The sequence below is a fragment of the Aythya ferina genome (genome assembly GCF_964211825.1).
Source record: "Aythya ferina genome assembly, chromosome: 3".
In the NCBI taxonomy this organism is placed as follows: domain Eukaryota; kingdom Metazoa; phylum Chordata; class Aves; order Anseriformes; family Anatidae; genus Aythya; species Aythya ferina.
In genome coordinates, this window is record NC_140298.1 from 12,727,626 (window position 1) to 12,746,364 (window position 18,739).

At 42.4% G+C, this 18,739-nt stretch overlaps 2 long non-coding RNA genes across 4 annotated transcripts in view; both read left to right on the forward strand.

The window, feature by feature from the left end:
- LOC311434364 overlaps positions 1-18,739 on the forward strand; it is a 49,571-nt gene that overhangs the window by 24,488 nt on the left and 6,344 nt on the right. Inside the window, exons 4-5 of one of the 3 annotated variants that reach the window (XR_014691431.1) lie at positions 15,361-15,518; positions 15,687-16,884. This is a non-coding gene — a long non-coding RNA (uncharacterized lncRNA). Of the gene's footprint in view, positions 1-7,794; positions 8,023-15,360; positions 15,519-15,686; positions 16,885-18,739 lie in introns of those variants that run through there. The other 2 variants (XR_014691429.1, XR_014691430.1) reach the window with 2 other exon arrangements.
- LOC311434367 lies at positions 9,270-14,934 on the forward strand. The gene is made up of 3 exons (XR_014691435.1): positions 9,270-9,412; positions 10,187-10,257; positions 14,824-14,934. It is a non-coding gene; the product is annotated as an uncharacterized lncRNA (long non-coding RNA).

Here is an 18,739-nt window from a genome sequence, read left to right on the forward strand (position 1 = left end):
TATATGAGCAATCAGGAGTTATTTCTTGTGTCTTTATCTCTTCCCACCTCCCCACCCCCTTTTTATTCCTTTACAGAAGATCAGAAGTATTACAGCTTAAATTCTGTAATTCTTTGTTGAGGAATCAGAATCTAACTTAATATTTTCAGTTACTGCTCCTGCTGCAGAAAATATCTTAAATGTATGCTCTGCAAGAATTGTGTAACTGCTTTAGCTTGTTAAGACCCCTTGCTCTGAACTTCTCTAAAATACAACAGCAGAGCTGAAGTTGGTTTCATTTGTGAGTGACCTGCAAATCTATACAGTGTCTGTTACAAAAGTTATCTCACTTTATCAGGACAGCAAAGAACATGTTCTTTGGAGGTTTAAAGAATGTTATTTTTGTTAGCTAATCAAGGTCTAGATGTTGAGCTTTAGACTGTTGTCTTTTAGTGCGTTTATTTGCAGTGATACTTAAAACTAGCTATAAAAAATGTTTGCTCCTTTTAAGGGGTTGAATGGCAAATCCCATCCCATCCTTCCACTGGACATAGTGAGTTGTAATTGGTATGATTACTTTGTCTAAAGGCTCTTTTTCCATGTAAGGCATTCATAATTTGATCCACTCACATGTCATTGCCTGTCCATGGGGCACATTTACTTGCATACAGCACCAAGTTTATGCACCTTTTAGCCTCTGGACCCAAACTGGTGGATTCTGGCTAGCTTAGACAAGCTCTGTTCTGACTCCTGTCCTCTTTTATGTCATCCTCCATGTGTTCTGTACCATCAATATTAGGCATAACCCCAAATCACCAAACTTTTCAAAGCTTACATGCATATCTTCTTGAATCAAGCCCCTTCCAGGAAGTATGGGCTCCTTTCCTGATTTTAACCAAATACATTGTGTGCGTCATCATTCCTAAAGCAGAATTATGATATCCCATGATCATGACTGTCAGTCTCATCTCACTACCTTAGTTCTCTCTGGACATCATCCCAGGCTGCCCGTTACTCTTGACCTACCTGCATTTGGCTAGTATTTATCCCATCTATGCTTTGTGGCACTAAAGGATATTCCTCTCCCCGATAATAATCCCAATGGAAAAACTGTCTTTGACTTCTGGCAGACACAGGCTCCTGAAATGGCAGTGACATTCTGTAGCAAAATGTCAGAGTTTGCAGCTATTCTTTGAATAATTTTCAGTGCAAGTTCTGCTCAGAATACAGTAATGAATGGTAATAAAAGCTGAATCAGAGATAATGATGCTCTGCAGCCAGTCAGCTCCACTCTGATATGGATGCCACCCAGTGAATGTTAAGATGCCTCACAAGTTTCACATGTGAAATCCAGAGTCTTTCTTGAGTTTGATTTTCATTTAATTCTGCAAATTGCCTGGTTGCTACAAACTGGAATTCACTATTGGACAAGTCCAAGATTTGCAGAGAATGCCATGCCAGAAGGATGTGTTGATGAAATGGAGTGGCACAGAAGATTGAATCCTGAGTTAAGACATGGCACGTGACGTAGCAAAGAAGAAATGAGCAAAGAAAACCAATGAGCAGCTTCATTTCTACCTTCCAGTAGTGTAGGCTTCAGAACACTCACCATGCTTTGACTTCCCCTGCAGGGAGCCTGGTCTAATAGCCAGAGCTGCACTGATCATCTTGCTGTTCAGAATAAACAAAGTGGTTTTCTAAGTCATCAGATTTCCTCTCCGTGTCTTCGTAAGCCCATCTGAAAAACAGGAAGGTTTGTGCCAAGACAGAAAAAAAAAAATCTGTTTAAGTTCTGTTTTTCTGAATAATATGCAAACCTCTTCCCTTTCCTGAAACTCTTGTGTCTTCTATTCTTTGCTTTAATTTCAAGCTTTCTTGAAGGTCATGAAATGTGTTTGGCTTCTCAGACCTCTCTTGTGGAGTCTAGCATACATAAAACCATTTGTCCTGTTTTATTAATAAGCCATACAAAACAGCCTCCTCCCTCTGAGTTGGATTCTATTTGAAATATGTACTTTCGAGTTTTATTTTGTAAACTGAGTGTATAAATATCAGTGGTTGTCGTGTGGAGTGCCTTTGGGATGAAAGGCAAGAATGCAGCTATAATACATCTTAAATGATGAATTACGTCAGTCTCTGAAGTGCTGTTAGTGTCTAATTGGAACATAATAGGTCAAAACCTTATTATTTCAACAAAAGTAAAAGGGTGGTACAAGAGCCCTCCATGTGCATGTGGACAGCAGTGAGAGGGCATGAACAAAGAGGAGAGATGAGCAGGTTTGCATACTGTTTAATGAGGAAAATGCAGTATGTGTATCTTTCTGGCATTACTGGAAAACAACTCATTTTTCTATTGAATTATTTCAAATGACAAAGCAAAATCTTCTTTTACTGTAAGCATCTGGAATTGTTAACCAGTGTGTGTCACAGCTTTGGTAACAATCGAGAAGCGTGTGAGCTTTTTATCCCATAATCCAGGGTGCTTAGAGGGAGAGAAAGTCTCCTGCAAACCTGAATTGCTGTGCTGACATCTGTAACAAAGCTGGGAAGCTCTCATTTTAAGGTGTCCATGCCTCAAGAAGGGAAAGAAAGATATGTTTCAGTGCTGTTGCTCAGATTTACTTTATGACGAAGTTTTCACAGAGCTGGGAGATTCCCTTCTGTGCTGATAAATATAGCATTAACCAAAAACCTCTAATGATTCGTCTTATAGAACAGATACACATGACAAGTAATTTGCAAAGGTGGCAGCTGAACCTACGCAAGACAGATGTCTCGGTGCTCACTGAAAGAACTTTGAGCCTGATTTTTGAGAAGAGAAAATATGAAAATATTTCTTACAAAAAAAAAAAAAAAAAAAAGACATGCAGCTTTTTGCACTTGATTTGCCAAGGCAATAGATTTCTCTTTGAAAAAAAAAAAAAAAAAAGTGAAAGACAGGGTGCTTGCTCACCCTGCTTTAGATAGGGTTGACATATCCTCAGAGGATTAGGCAATCGTTTGTATTATATATAATTATATAAGCAATCTAATATGTAATAAATATGAGGATTACAAACTTCTGTGAGTAGGTGTCTTGTCACAGCCTCTGCATGTTTTGAAGTGGCAGAGTGCAAGAAAGATACAGCTAAGCCTTGTAGTTGCCTTCATTTTGATGGCCCTGTAACATCTCAGGTTGTTCTGTTGACTTTGAGGGGTTTGGGATCAGACCCCTGTTTCCTCACAATAACAAGGTCACAGACTTTCTGTGCAGTGTTTAAAACATGCTCCTGATCTCCACCCAGCAAACTGGGGCTGTTCTCAGTTGTGTCTGCTGCAACTCTCAGCTTGGAAATCCTGCTGCATAATTCCTCTTAAGGTCAGCCTTTCCCTGGGTACTTTCACACTAGGGCACTTTCTGCAGATTGTTATGGTCAGTTTGTCTGACTTGGTTGTGTCTCCTGGCAAACACAGACAAAATCTCAAAGCTGACTGGTGACAGGTCGGCTTCCGTGGGATGGTTTTGCTTCTGCCATGACACAGACCCGATCAGCTTTGAAATGGCAAGTTCTTCCTCATGCTGGCATTAACATCGTCTTCGCTTTGGTGGGAGGAGAGGTGGTCAGGGCCTCTTGACACCAGTGTGGTTGCCTGAGAAAGCAGCCTTGTGGTTGCAGATGATGGTGTTCCTTGGGGCTAGCAGGGTGCATGAGCCAACTAAAGCTGCTGTCCTTCTTGGCCGAGACAGTGAAGTCACTCCTGCAAGGCTGGTTGCTATGCCTGTAAGGGAACAGGAGGCACTTTGAATGAACTTTGATCAGAAACGAGCTTGCAATTCTCCATGTGCATCTTCTAGCTGAAAATAAATACTGGTGCTTCTAGGAAATACATTTCCCTTGTCATGCTCTGCTGAAGACAAATTCATATGAGACCAGAGAAAACAGAAAAAGCTCCACTCAAACTGCTGTACTTCCCCTCTTCTGCAGTTCACTGCCAAGTGCAATAAACCTTGTTTCGGCATAGACTGAAGCATCACAGGCAAAACTTGATTTCATTATTACATTTCATTTGTTTTCTTGGCATTGTCTTGTTCCTGTCAGGCTCCCTGATAATCCATTTTTCTTTTCATTTTGCTGTTTTTTTCCATCCACTTATGTTTACTTAGTGCCTGAATCAATCTCCTGTTACCAGTCATTCATCTCAAATCCTTCCACTTCATAGAGACTACAAATGACTTGGAAAAGTCACTTCTGTTTTATTTTTAAAGGTCATTTGCCAATAACAATGCAACATCAGATCAGGTTTCATACTTGACAGAAATTAGCAAAATAGGTCATTTATCCTCCCGTAGATGAGCTCTACATTTGCGTATTTGGACCTCAGCTTTCTCCTTGGAATCCAGTGAACAATATTTCAAGTGCTCCAAAGGCACTTGGGGCAGCAAATTGTATTGGGAGCCTGATGTTTAGCTGTGTTTCTTCTTTTGTTTTGCTCTGGTTATGATAGCGGACGCATTCTGACAGGATTGCTTTAAATCAGGAAGATCCTCCTAATAGCACCCGACAGTTTAATTGATGTCTTGGCTTTTCTGTTAGTCATTTTTGGCAGCAGCACACCTTCTACTGCACAGTGTCTAATCCAGCACTATTAATATACTAAGCTCAGACACACATACCTGCAATCTGTTTCAGAAAAGGAAGGTGTATAAATGACCATGCAACAGGATTTCTTTGTGGAGTGGCTATTAGTTACTTCACAGAATCACAGAATTTTCTAGGTTGGAAGAGACCTCAAGGTCATCGAGTCCAACCTCCAACCTAACGCTAACAGCCCTCCACTAAACCATATCCCTAAGCTCTACATCTAAGCGTCTTTTGAAGACTTCCAGGGATGGTGACTCCACCACTTCCCTGGGCAGCCTGTTCCAGTGCCTCACAACCCTTTCAGTGAAGAAGTTCTTCCTAACATCTAACCTAAAACTCCCCTGACTTGACTTCTACAGTCAAGGACTTGCTCTTCCAGTGTACAGGTTGAAAGAATGACAGGAAGAGGTTGGAAGGAAGGGGACATTAATTACAATAGCATTATACATTTTAATGATCTTTTTGAAGGGTGGCTAGCTTTGGTGGGAAAGGTTACATTTTTTATTTTATTTTTTCATGTAAGGAAGGGCCAGAACTTTGAAACTAGAACCATCTCAGTGACATTTGGCAATGGAGAAGCAGATGAAGAGACGACAAGGCCCTACAAACATAATAAAAGTAGATAGCTAAAAGGAAGGGTGAAATCCTACCAATATTAATTCCGAGGACAGACTGGAGAAAAATTTGGCACTTATTGGATATCACAGAATCTCTGCAAACTCTCCCTTCATTCCTCTGCTCTCAGAATCACTTATTTTCTCAGACAGCCTCTTTCCTTTAAAAGATGGGAAATGAACTGCACCGAAATGAAATTTTTCAGTATGACGCATTGATTTCTGTAAGTTTTAGTTTGGTTTTCAAAGTTTTAAAAAATTTAATAGCCTTTTTGGATGTCGTTCTCTGAAGGTTTTTTCCTTTTTTTTTTTTTTTTTTTTTTTTTTTAATTTATTTGAAGGGGTTGATAATTGACTGTGTTCGTTTCTTTCTGCTTCTTTTCTCCTTAACCTTATCTCTCACATCTAATTCGCAGCAGATACCTCTTTTGAAAAGGATTTTTGTTTGTTTGTTTTGCCACCGGATTCAGCAGCAGCAACAGCTCTTGGTTCTTTGGATGATTACCTTGTGGTGTCCCTGACATTTCCTGGCCTTTGTATCAAGTATTTATGCTGTAGATAAACTGCTGTTGCTGGAGTGATAAAAGCATGTTACTGAAAGATTTTTTTGTAGTCTGCTGGGTAATTCTTCTGGCTGCACAGAGAGGATTGTCTTCTTTCATGTGGCCAGCAGGTGAAACCACAGAAATGGCAAACACCGTGGAAAGAGATTTTACAATAAGCACTGCTTGTTCATTGCCCTTCTGGCTGATTTTATTTCCCCTGTGAGGAAAACAAATCCAAAATCTGGAGTGTCTCGTCTCATGGGCAGTTTCAGCTGAGGATACAGAATTAGGGGGTGTTTCCTGGAAATGAGGAAAACAGATACACCAGGATGGTTGTGCCAGGCCTGCTGGCACTGTGTGGTGATGTCCCATGAGCATTGCTTACCATGAAGCTGCTTTTTATCAAATTCTTTATTTTTTCTGGAAAAAAAAATAAATAGTGATGTGAGAAAAACTTGAGTAATGCAGCATGTGGTGCCCTAACAGGCGAGCAGGCAACAGTACATGTTCTACCTGACCAAACCTCCTCTTTGCTAGCATCTGTATCAAGGCTGGGCAAAATCCAAGGTGCATATTTCTCCATATTTCTCCATTTGTGTTTGCAGTTCTGGAGGTGGGGGAGGGCTGTGGGCTCTGCCTTTAAATTCACCTGTATTGACCCACATTTCTGTTGGGTTCTTTGTGGATTTTCTTCTGCTTGAGGATTGTCTCTGCTAGTAATAGGTAAACTTTTGTTGTGGACAGGCCCAAGGAAGAATTTCCTTCCTGTCTTGCTGCTGTTTGGCACACGTACTTTTCTTTTAAAATGTGAGGTCAAGCAGAAATCTTAGGTTTTAATGTCCTTGTAGAACAGTTTGGGGGATTTGAACAAAGCACCTTAGATCAGTAGTAAACCAGCAGAGAAAAGGCATTTCAGAGAGATGGAAACTATTCACAGGCTGGATTTAGTAAGTGGTCTTGTCTGAGAAAACAGTTTCCACAAGTGATGGAATACTTCCCCTTGGACGGTGCTTTAAGCTGGTTTCATGCCATGCAAAATCAGAACACGTAGTGAATAACCACAGACGAGCTGTGGGAGAAATTGAGTGTTTCACTACAATTAAATGAAGCACAGCTCTTTTGACCCACAGCAGAGCTAAAAGTGGCTCTAAGCACTTAGAGGCACTGAATGGTTTGGAAGGGACCTTAAAGATCACTTAATTCTAACCCCCCTGCCATGGGAAGGGACACCTCCCACTAGCTCAGGCGGCCCAAAGCCCCATCCAGCCTGGTCTTGAACACCTCCAGGGATGGGGCATCCACAGCTTCTCTGGGCAGACTGTACAAGTGTCTCACCACCCTCTGAATGAAGAATTTCTTTCTGATACCCAATCTAGATCTACCCTCTGTTAGATTAAAACCATTTCCCCTTAACAGCTGTTTTTTTCGATGTCAGATGTGCCTTTGTGAGCCAATCCACACCAAGTTATTTTCTCCTTGTGTATGCCACAACCAAGTCTACAACTTGGTGGTGTCCTGGAACTTTGTCACCACACATGGAACCAACAGATACAGGATTTCATTGTGGGCCACTGGGTCATGGAAGAAAAAGTGTACCCCATATCAATAACTTCTGGGTTAGCTCTGGCCCGTGTCTGTAGGTTGGGTGTGAGCCGAGGGCTGGAGGAGAAGAGGGAATGCAATGGGTCATATCTTCACACTTCCATAGTTCACACTTGGCTCTCAGAGCCAGGAACCACTTATGTGGAAGAGAGAAAACCCATAACCGTGATTAGAAAGATGCATAGTGTATTGGCAGTGGCAGAGTAAATGAACTCTCTCATTCCTGGCAAGCAGGAGTGCAACAAAATCAGTGCTTTAATAAAGGCAACTTAGTATTTTGCTTTTACTCTTCTTTCTGTCTTTCAGCATATTACAGATAACGAATGGTTATAAACTAAGCTACTCTGCTAAGCAAGCAACTTAGGCTAGTCTTAGGAAGAAGAGATCAATTTAATTCTATTCACAACAGAAAGCAATCTTCTGTTTCCTTAGATCAAGAGCTTCTGGGGGGCAGCATCACCTCATCACTACACATTTCCCTTCTCTGACTGGTATTGAGGATGCAGATCTGCAGCTGTGAAGGTACAAGCCTGGGAAATCCACTATCCTGTGACGGATGGACAAGAATAAGTGATAAAAAATAGAAGGAATTCTGCCCCCTCCCTTTTTTAAAAATGTATTTTATGGCATATGAAATAGACCAACCCCTACCCATCCAAAGGTTCCCGACTTTCTTATTGTAGTGAAAAACGACATTTATCAGCATGGCTGAGTGTTAGGAAAGTCTATTAATGGAAGCAGTATGAAACTGGAAGGAGGTGACTTTTAGCAACAATCACATGAAGCTTTTCTTCTATTAAAGCACTGCTTCAGGAAAGAGTGTGCTGCTTGATTAGTTTTTTGGAGAACAGATTTTCATTCATAATGAAAACATACATCTCAGCCACTGTTATTAATGTGCACATGCTCTAAAACAAAAATAGAGAGAATCCGAAGCCAGGAAGCTGTCAGGGCAGCTTAAAACAGTATCAGATCATGACAAGGTGGGCTGTTCAGTCCCACAGCAGTGTTTGTGTACCCTGGGAGGCACGTGCTGCATGTGAGTCACTGATATCAGCGGAGCAGTCATTCATATAGCAGTCAAATTGGATCCCTGCTTCCTCCCCATCCAGTGGTCTTGGTCCTCCTTTCTAGTGTTTCTTTGTGGTTCTTGGCTTTTGGGATATTGTGGACAGAGCTGTATGTTGCAAGTTTCTGGGAGCTGGATGCCTGCATCTCATCTGTTTGCTGAACAGGTGAGAGATTTTCCCAGAGCTTGGTTACATGGGGGGGATCCTTACTGCAGTACCTTGCACAGGGTTAGCCTCTGTTTTGTAGATTGCACGTGTTTGTTCAGGTGGAATGTGAAATATGAAAGTAAAACAGAGCCCTCCTTCAAACAGTCACTTTGATTAGAAAAGGCTGACTTGAATTTATTTTCCTTTCTTGGAATCATCTGTGGAGCAGAGCGTGGGACAGAGCCAATGAGTCCTGCTGTATGACATTGTCACTCCTCTGCTCAGCACAAAACACAGCAATTTGCATGTAGGCACGTGTACCATGTGGAGAGGGAAGGAGGTTAACACTGCTGTGTTTGCATGTTGCATGAGCCCTATGGATGCATCAGCTGTGGTGCTGTGTGAAATGACACCAACAGAACCTAGGAACAAGGTGACATTGCTGAGTGTCTTCTGGAGAGGGGACTGTGGGATGGATTTGCTCGTTCATCCCTTGTGGGTGTGAGGATTCCAGGAGAGTTAGAGAGGTTGAAGGGCAAACTCAGACCAAAAGGAGTAAAGGTGATTTCCAGCAATGAAGGATGAAAACTCTGCCTTATGAGCACTAGAGGCTGAAGTGGGATCTTTTGCAGCTGATGGGTGAGCTTGTGTCTTTCCCAATCTTCACTTCAGATCCTCTTTTCCCGTCTTGGTGTGTTCAGCCATGAGCACAATGAAACCATCCCAAGTTGCACCATGAAGAGGGTGGCCAAGCATTGGAAGGGGCTGCTCAGGCCGCTGCTGGAGTCCCCATCCCCAGAAGTATTTAAGAGAGCTGCGGATGTGGCACTGAGGTACATGGTTTAGTGATGGGACTTGGTAGGTCAAATTGGTGATTGGACTTGATCTTTTGAAGGTCTTTTCCAACCTAGATGATTCTGTGATCATGTTCTATGAACAGCCAAGCAAGTCATTGCCAGCCCCACATTGAAATAACATCCTTCAAGTGCCCAAGTGTCTGCAGGAGCTCTGAGGCACAAGCTTAAAACTAAGGTCATGGCAAGCCAGGGCTTATGTGGAAGTGGGTGCCCAAAGAAGAAGAGCCAGCATGTCAGCGTGACCTGTCATAGCCTCCAACCCTTCTGCCCTCCATAGAAATATGTGCTTTCTAATTAGAGATGCCAGCTTTTAAATTGCTCTGTTGACCACCTGGAATCTGTTATAGAGAGTGCTTCCTTGAGATCAGAGAGATCTGAGTGTTGGCATGGGGGGACCCCAACCACTTCCAAAGCTTCCCCTCTGACCATTTCCCAGCCTGGCTGAGAAAGAAAAAGGACCTCTTCCCTAGGGCTAACAAGGCGACTGCAGCCACACTTATAAAAACAAAGTAATATTTGAATAGTTTTTCCCTTAAAATCATCCAGATTTTTTCTCTTATAGCATTTCTGCTACCATATGTGTTTTGGGATCAAGTAAATTGGGAATAGTTAAAATTGTTACCAAAAAAAGGTAAATGAACTCTTGAACTTAAAAAAATAAACCCATGAATTACTGTTCTCTTCCCCTGTTTGCATACTTCGCTGCTTTTGGGATTCCTTCTGACATGGAAATTTCTATTATGATTGCAGCCTTGCCAGGAAAACTAAAAGCAGGAAATATGGCTGGATAACTTGTTCGCTGGAGTTTTCCAGGCGAGGAGGTAAAACTACACAAATATCTTAAGGCTCAGACACATTTTGGAGCTAAATTAAGCTGCAGTCCCACTGCCTAGCTCTGCTCCTATGCTGTGTTTAGTGTGTCTGACAGTCCCCCAAATTTCACGCAAGCTGCAGAATAATTGAGCTTGCTGTTTTTCATGTTTGCCATTTCTCCTGGAGGTACTAGTTCCCATGCTTGATGTTTTCTCCCTGCTGTAACACTAACTGCTTGACATATTAATAGTGTGTATTTTTTTTATCTGTCAATTTTATAGTGTGCTATGAACCCTAGGAGTGTTTCTATTGCCTATCATTTTCTCCAGAAAATGAGTGATTATTTGTACTTTTTTCTACCATGAGAGTTCAGGTTGGTAGAGACATATTCTGGGACAGCCTGTACATGTAAGCACCATTCACAGGGGTGACAGCTTGCTCAACTATAATTTTGGGACTTTTTCACATACTGAATCCTTTGCTTCAAAGCCATAAAAGTCCCAAACTGAGGAGAGAGAAGCAGTGCAGTCTCTCATCTATTTTCCAGACTGGTATTTTCACTTAAACCTACAAATCCAGCTTCAAGTCTGGGTCTTGCCCTCAGATGTGACATGCGTCTGTTCATCACCCAAAACCACATGCATGTGCCTGCATGAGAAAATGAACTAATTACGTAGGAGGTCTGGAAGTGTTTAAACACATGGGGAAGGTTGTTATCTCAAAAGGCAGGCAAAAGGATGCTCTGCTGGAGGGGAAAAAGGATATAAATGGCACAAGCAGAATAGGGTTCAGGAGAGGATTCAATGCCCCAGAGGAACATTAGCTGATTTCCCAATTTCCTTAGAGGCTCTTCAGCTCCTTAAGGATTGTCAGAGCCTCAATGGTTCCCAGCCATCTGGAATGATTTATATCCCATTCCTAGCTCCACAAGGCCATCAGCTCATTTGCAGCACATTTTAGACTGAGATGTGGGCAATAGCTGTATCTGGGAGAATGAGGCTCTGGCTTGTGTGAGAGAGGGGACACTTCAGTCTGGTTCTTGCCTGTTTGGGCTCTTCTGGCCTGGATATTCACCCAAAACAAGAACAAAAGCAAAGAGAAATATTGGCCTCTAACCACAGCCTGTTGCAATGATTATAGAACTGAAAGCTGGAGAGGAGCATTTTGTGAAATTGTGGGGAGTTGTTAAGGTTCTGTGCTCGTTTGGGGTCTTAGAGAACAACAATCTGTGCAGGACTAGGGAGATTCAGTTTAGAAAAGGGAACAGTGAATAGGAGCATGGTAAAAACCTTATGTTCATTAAAAAAAAAAAAAAAAAAAGTTCTTTTAGAAGGGCAATGAGCTGTTGTTCATATCTTGAATAGGACAAGATATGAGGAACATCTTTCAGAAGTGGCAAGGGATATTGAACCTAGACACTAAGAACTGCTAATATTAGTGAATTTTTCATGTTAACAAACATTAGATGTAGGACTGTTTGATTAGGAGGGCTAAGAGTGCCTCAGGTAGATGGAGAAGCAGCAGACCCACTTTGGTACTGGGTTAGCCAAAGGCACTGCAGGATAATTTAGGTTTCGCAGTGAAAAGTACTGGATGTGCTAAGAGTTCTTCAACTTCCCATGGCTTTTGTGTTCAAGATCTGGAAAGTGTAACTTTCAGTCCAAACTTCAAAAGCATGATGGAGGTGAAAAAAAAAAAAAAAAGAGTGAATTTTGACTCAAATGTTGTTTTTGTGGCCTATGAAAAAAGGCAATTTAATTTCTAAGGCCCGGGAAAGTTGAATGTATGAGAGCAGCTGCTGAATGTGCTCTTCAGGAAATCAGAGTTAGTGAAAATAAGTTGTTGCTCAAAGGCATTCTTTTAATGTTATAAAAACACCCAAAGTAACTCAAAACCTGAATCCCATCAGCTCTGCGTGGCCAGAGCCAAGACAAGGTGGGAAGGAGAGATCTGCTCGGAGAGTCACTATCAGGTGTGCCTGTAGAAGGGTCTCTGGGAGAAGCAAGGTGCTCACATGCATACAGAGAGCCAAGGACGTCTCATCCAGTTAAGGACTCGTGCGGAACTAAAGCTAGTGTTCACAAAACCAAATCCATGAAAAGGAGAAGTGAGTGACTGGGAGAAAAGCGTGACTTGGAGGAGAGTAGAAGGAAGGAAGTGAAGACGTGAGAAAACCCCCAAATTCAAGTAAGCTGAATACTTGATTTCAGCTTAGTAACTGAGATACTGGTTTTGATCTGGACTGTTAAAAGTTGCCCCCTGCTTGATTCTGGAGGATTTGGTTTCCTCCTCCTGTCTCCTACATTGGTAGTTATCTGTGCTTTTAAGACATCCGTTGTACAAGGAGCTGATTCTGAGCGCAGACCTGTGGTGTTCCGAGGGGCTTGAACTGAGGGTTGAAATACACACATCATATTTAATTTCTGTAGTCAAACTGATGCTCTCCAGATCACTAGGCTTAAAATATGGGCTTATGGTTTTCCTCTGATTGAAAATTGAAAGTAAAATGTTTTTGGTGTCTTCCCTTCCCCTCTTCCAAAACATACATCATATATTTAAATATTTGTATCTACAGATGTCCCTATCTATATAGGCATATCATACATGTAACTACACATGCAAATAACACCTGAATATTCAAGTTGGACACTTAATTGTGAAAAGACCAGAAAAGAGAAATGGCAAGATAAAGAAACCAGTGTTGGTTTCATATTTCCAGGCTGCAGGATGTGAAAAGCGATGCCACAGTGTTGGTGGGTACAACAGAAACAGAGTTGTACCCAGGGGATTGTACTCAGGGAAACCTTCTGTCAGAGCTTGAGAAATGGTTTCATCTCGACTGCAAAAAGGAATATAGCTTCTGTACAGCAGCACAAAATCTGGGAAATCCATCCTCTGCATTCCCTGTGCTGGGAATTTGGTCCCAAACTGTTACTCAGAAGAAAGTATACCTCAGCTTCTTCATTTGAATTTTTATTTATTTTTTTTTGCTGGGGGATATGAGAAAGACGATACAGAACACAGCAAGTTGAGTCAAGGAATTAGCACAGTAATAACTTTAGGCATCTGGGGAAGAATCAGCCCATTTGGAGAAAAAGAATACATAAACGTGTACTGGATAACAACACTGGGAAAATAAATTACAAAGAAAAGAGAAGCTGATATAATTGTTGTAAACAAAGCCAAGTATACAATTACAGCTACTCAAGGCTTTTATTATGAGACAGCCAGTTAATCTAACAAAAGCCTTGCTCAGCTCTTTTTAACAACAAACCCAGAAAAAAATTCTGTGCCAGAGAAGCAAACTGCACAGAGGAATTATGTTTTATCTCCCAGGGAAATTTAGTGAGAGCGCCAGCAGCTAGGGAACCGGAATTTGAGGGCAGCTACTGGTAAGACTGGGTATCCAAGCCCAGCTGCAGGAAGGATCCAACCTGCACATTCATATATACACATATACATGTATATCCTCCTCTGACAGCACCAAGCTTTCATCTTGGCTGGGGCTTCTCTAAAATCTACGTAGTCCCTGCTGAACTTTATTGAGCTGTTCCTTGATGTCAACCCTTTTATGGGCTGACATGGGGGTGGGTCAACTAAGCAGCATTTTCAAAGCTGGCTGAGGACAATTTGTAGGGGACCATGAGTTTGCTCCTTCTTTTAGGTCTATAGATCCACTTTCTTTTCACACAAGATGCTCCAGGAAGCTGTTGGATGGCTTGTGATTCACATTTTAAGGAAAGCTCGTGATTCACATTTTAAGGAAAGCTGAGCAAAATGAGCTCTGGCTCACAGCCAACGATAACTGAGATAAGAAGTAGTAGGAACTCTGAACTTCAATTTGTCAGGGGAAAAAAAAAAAATAACGCAGAGTAGAGTGCAGTTCTGTGGCTTAGTGAGTGATAACATGATGTCATTTCTGACACTTCCTGCCATTTGGGTAACGAGAAGGACATTTATACTCACCACAGGAATGCAGTTATAGGGTGACTTTCTTTGAGGCTTCATAAAAAAAAAAAAAAAAAGAAAGAAAAAAAAAGAAAGAAAGAAAGAAAAACAAAACACAGATGTTTAAGCAAAAGAAAACTAAAATTAGTGCTGGTTGATGACTTTTAGACGGTGTGTCTACTGTCTGCAAATGCTATGGTTCATCAAAACTGAAATTTGGTGTGAAGATGTTTACTGGTCTTTTCACAAAGAAATGCCCTATGCATCACAGACAAGCACAAACTTTTCTGAAGTTTTCAGCTCACTTGCGGAGTCAGCTTGCAGTTCTGCTACTGGCAACACAGAGGTGCTGCTTTCCTGAAGGCCTAAGAGCAAATATCCAACAAATGGTTTGCCTTCCTCAAGATTGCTGCCCCAATGACCAGAAATGTCCCCAAAGCCAGCTTTTCATAAGCCTTGCCACTCTTGAGTGCAGTTGAGCTGAAAAGAGAGGTAGGAAAAAAAAATCCAAGCAGAACACACTAGAAAAAAGAAAGGAAAAAGATTCCCCAATCTTCCCTGTCAGAGAACAGACATCTTGATAAATAGATAGGGTCATCCTTTGTCTACTGTGTGCTTACTTGTAGGTTGTCTCTGACATATGATTTATCATTAAACACCTGCTGACCGTCCTTGAAGGGAACTCTGTTATTTCAAAAGGCACAGAAACATCCTGCTGAAGTAATCCAGGCTATTCAGTGCAGCCATCTGACTTGCTGAGCTGCATCTCTTGGGACTTTTTGGTGTGAGGCTGTCTCAGTTGCCACTGTGCAGAAAATGCAGCTGCCTGCATTGGACACCTTTCCAGGAGGAAGGTGATGAGCTGCTGCTGGGAAAGATGGCTTTCTGGAGGCTACAGCACCATGATTTTTCCTCATTGTCTCTGCACAAGTACTTCCCCAGCAGCTCTGAGGGCTCTTGTGTCCTCACAGCTGCATGAGCTCTTGGGAAACTGAACAAGAAGATACCTCTGAAGAGCTTTTGGGAACATCATCTCTAAGCCTTTGTCTGTGTGGCAGGTTGAATGTCTCTTTAGTACATTACCATTACTTCTTTCACGCATATGGGGAAAAAAATGGACAATTTTAATCTGTTTTGTTTTGTTTTGTTTTCTCTGTGTCCAGTGGTTGACAGGACAGAAGATGGCACGTCCAGCCTGCTGCAACCTGTAGAAAGGAAGCTTTGATATACTGATGAAGAAAAGAAATCCCATCTCTTCAAAGGTGGCTGAACAGCCCTGCAGGTGTCACATAGAGGCTGCAATGCAGTGTGTGGCTTTCAGGTGACATTACCAGTGCTTGATCTCTTCCACCTTGTTACTTCATTTTGATGAATTTGTGGATGGGGTGGTTTTGGCTGGGATAGAGTTATTTTTCTTCATGGAGGCTAGTATGGTGCTATGCTTTGGATGTGTGATGAAAGCAGTGTTGATAACACACTGATGTTTTAGTTATGCTTACAGAGAACCAAGGACTTTGCTTCTCGTGTTGTCCTGCCAGCGAGGAGGCTGGAGGTGCTCAAGAAATTGGGAGGGGACACAGCCAGGACAGCTGACCCAAGTGGATCAAATAGATATCCCATACCATATGGCATCATGGTCACAGATAAGAACTGGGGAGAAATTTGCCAGGATTGCCATTGCCTGGGGACTGGATGGGCATCAGTTGGCTGGTGGTGGTGAACAATTGCATTTTTTTTTCCACATGTATTAGACCGTCTTTATGTCAACCGATGAGTTTCTGACTTTTGCCCTTCCAGTTCTCTTCCCCCATTCCAAGTGGGGCAGTAAAAGCGCAATCATGTGGTACTTAGCTGCCGATGGGTTAAGCACAGCAATGGATAAGGTCTTTCATTGTCCTAAAGTTCCACTTGCAAAGATTTTCAGTGTTGAGGTGAAACTGCCCAGACTGCAGTCTACGTGTCCATCAGGAGAGTCTCCTATTATTCTTTTCTGGCCCAAAGTCCTACAAAAACCTGGCGTATGCTTAACTTTCTCCTTGAATACTGAACATTTGCTGCTGAACTTCCCCTGGGGCCTCCCATTCTCCTTGATTTGCAGTCATTTGTGAAGGACTCCTGAATAATTCAACAGTACAAAGTGACTCTCAGTACCCTTGGTTTAGTACTGTCCAAAGAAGAGCCATGCACAATCAGAGGCTCCACCACATCTTCAGCTGTCCCTTCTGAGACTCATAAAACTCCTGGAGCATTTCTTTCTCCATAAAAACAGCTCTGACTCCTATGAACTGCAGGTCTGTTCTGTACCAGGCAAGTAGGTAAATCCCTATAATTTTGGGCAGCTCTCCAAGCCCTTGTCAGACTTCGCAGTCAGCAAAGGCAGCCCAGTGCATTGACCTTAAACACACATCCCTGACCATCTTAGATATATGCTTGTAGGTGCATATGCATGCCCTGCTGATGAGCATGTTTCCCTGGAAACTCACTTTGCTCATAAAAAATTCTCAGGGTTAGAGTTAGATATTAGAGGTTAGGGTTACGGTTTTGGTTTAGGAGTTAGGGTCAAGGTTAGTGTTAGGGGTTAGGAGTAGGGTTAGGGGTTAGGAGTAAGGTTAGGGTTTAGGTTATGGTTAAGGTTAGCTTTAGCGTTAGGGGTTAGGATGATAGTTAGATTTGAGGTTTAAGATTAAGTTTAGAGGTTAGGGATAAGTGTTAGGATTAGGTTTTGGCTTAGGGTCAGTTGTTAGGGGTTAGGGTTAGGATTATATTTTAGGGTTAGGGTCAGAGGGAAAAGAGCTTGGGGAAGATTCAATTAATTTATTGCCAAATAATAACATGCTACAGCAGTGAGAACTAAAAGGAAACTAAAAACATCTTGCCCCTCAACCAAGCTGTTCTACCTCCTCCCCATGAGTGGTGCAGGGGAATGGGAAATGGGGGCTGTGGTCAGTCCCTGACACTTCGTCTCCACTGCTCCTTCACAGTCCCTCTCTGCCCCTGCTCCATGTGGGGTCCCTCCCATGGGATGCCGTCCTTCCTGAATTGATCCTGCAGGGGCTGCCCACAGGCAGCAGCTCTTCAGGAACTTCCCCATAATGGATCTGTACCATTGGGTCCATCCATCAGGAGCAAACTTCTCCAGCACGGGTCCCCCACGGGCTGCAGCTCTGGCCTGGGGCCTGCTTCTGCGGGGGCTTTCCATGGGCTGCAGCGTGGAGATCTGCTCCATGTGGGACCCCATGGGCTGCAGGGGGACAGCCTGCTCCACCAGGGGCCTCTCCACAGGCCACAGGGGAACTGCTGCTGCGTGGAGCACGTCCAGCCCTCCTGCTGCACTTCACCCCCCACCTCCCCACCGGTACCAAATGAAAATTTGGTACCTAAGGAAAAACTGATTTTGCTTTCACCTTTAAAATTCATGATTTGTAGAAGTCTAGAGATGTAGGAAGCATCTAGCAAGATGAGCCTGCTCATCTTACAGAGGAGAATGTAAGAAAGTTTTTTTGTTGTGGTTGTTGTAGTGTTTTTTTTTTTTTTTTTTGTTTTTTTTTTTTTAATATATATATATATATATGGTTTTGGGATGGATAGCTATATACTGTAATGACTTTCTTAGGAGTTTAGATGGTTTCCATCACTTGAAATCTTGGATAGAAGGGCTTGTGAAGTGACATGTTCAAATTCAACAAGACATTTTCAGATTCAATTATATAGCCTTTAGGGGGCTTATAAAAAAGATGGAGTGACTTTTTATACAGTCAGATAGCGATAGGACAAGGGCAATGCTTTTAAACTAAAAGAGAGGAGAATTGGATTAGATGTTAGGAGGAAAATCTTCATTATAAGGGTGGTGAGGCACTGGCACAGGTTGTCCAGAGAAGCTGTGGATGTCCCATCCCTGGAGGTGTTCAAGGCCTGGCTGGATGGGGCTTTGGGCAGTCAGCGGGTGGTATCCCTACCCTTGGCAGGGGGGTTTGGAAGCATGTGATCTTTAAGGTCCCTTCCAAGCTGAACCATTCTCTGATTCTATGATGGATGGAAAAGAAAAAAACACTACTGGATGGTTATTGTAAACCCATGTCATTTTTGTGTCTGTGAGCTCTTTGTTAACATGTTAAAGACATATTCTAGGGTGGAAAAACCTTTAGAATCATAGGAAGAGGTTGTTGAAGAGAGTAAACCATCAAAGAAATAAATTGTGAATTAAACTGAATTCTGATCATCACTTAGATGATTTGAAGAAAAGGTGTTTGTCAGTTTTGGATAAAGAGGTAAAGATGTTATTTGAAGGAAATAAAAAGAGACAGTTATTCATAGAGGTACAGACAGAAGTGCTTGTTGCAGAGGACCTGCTTGGAGCAGGACCGTCAGCAAGCACTAGATCAAAGCTGCTATGGTTTTGTCTACCTGAGTCTCTCCAAGAATAGAGATCCCCTGTCTTGCCAATGACTAGGACTTCGCCATCATCCTGGGAAAAAGTTTTCCCCCATGCCCAAGCTGAACTTCCCAGGCTGCAGCTGGGGTTGTTGCCTTTGTCCACCTGAA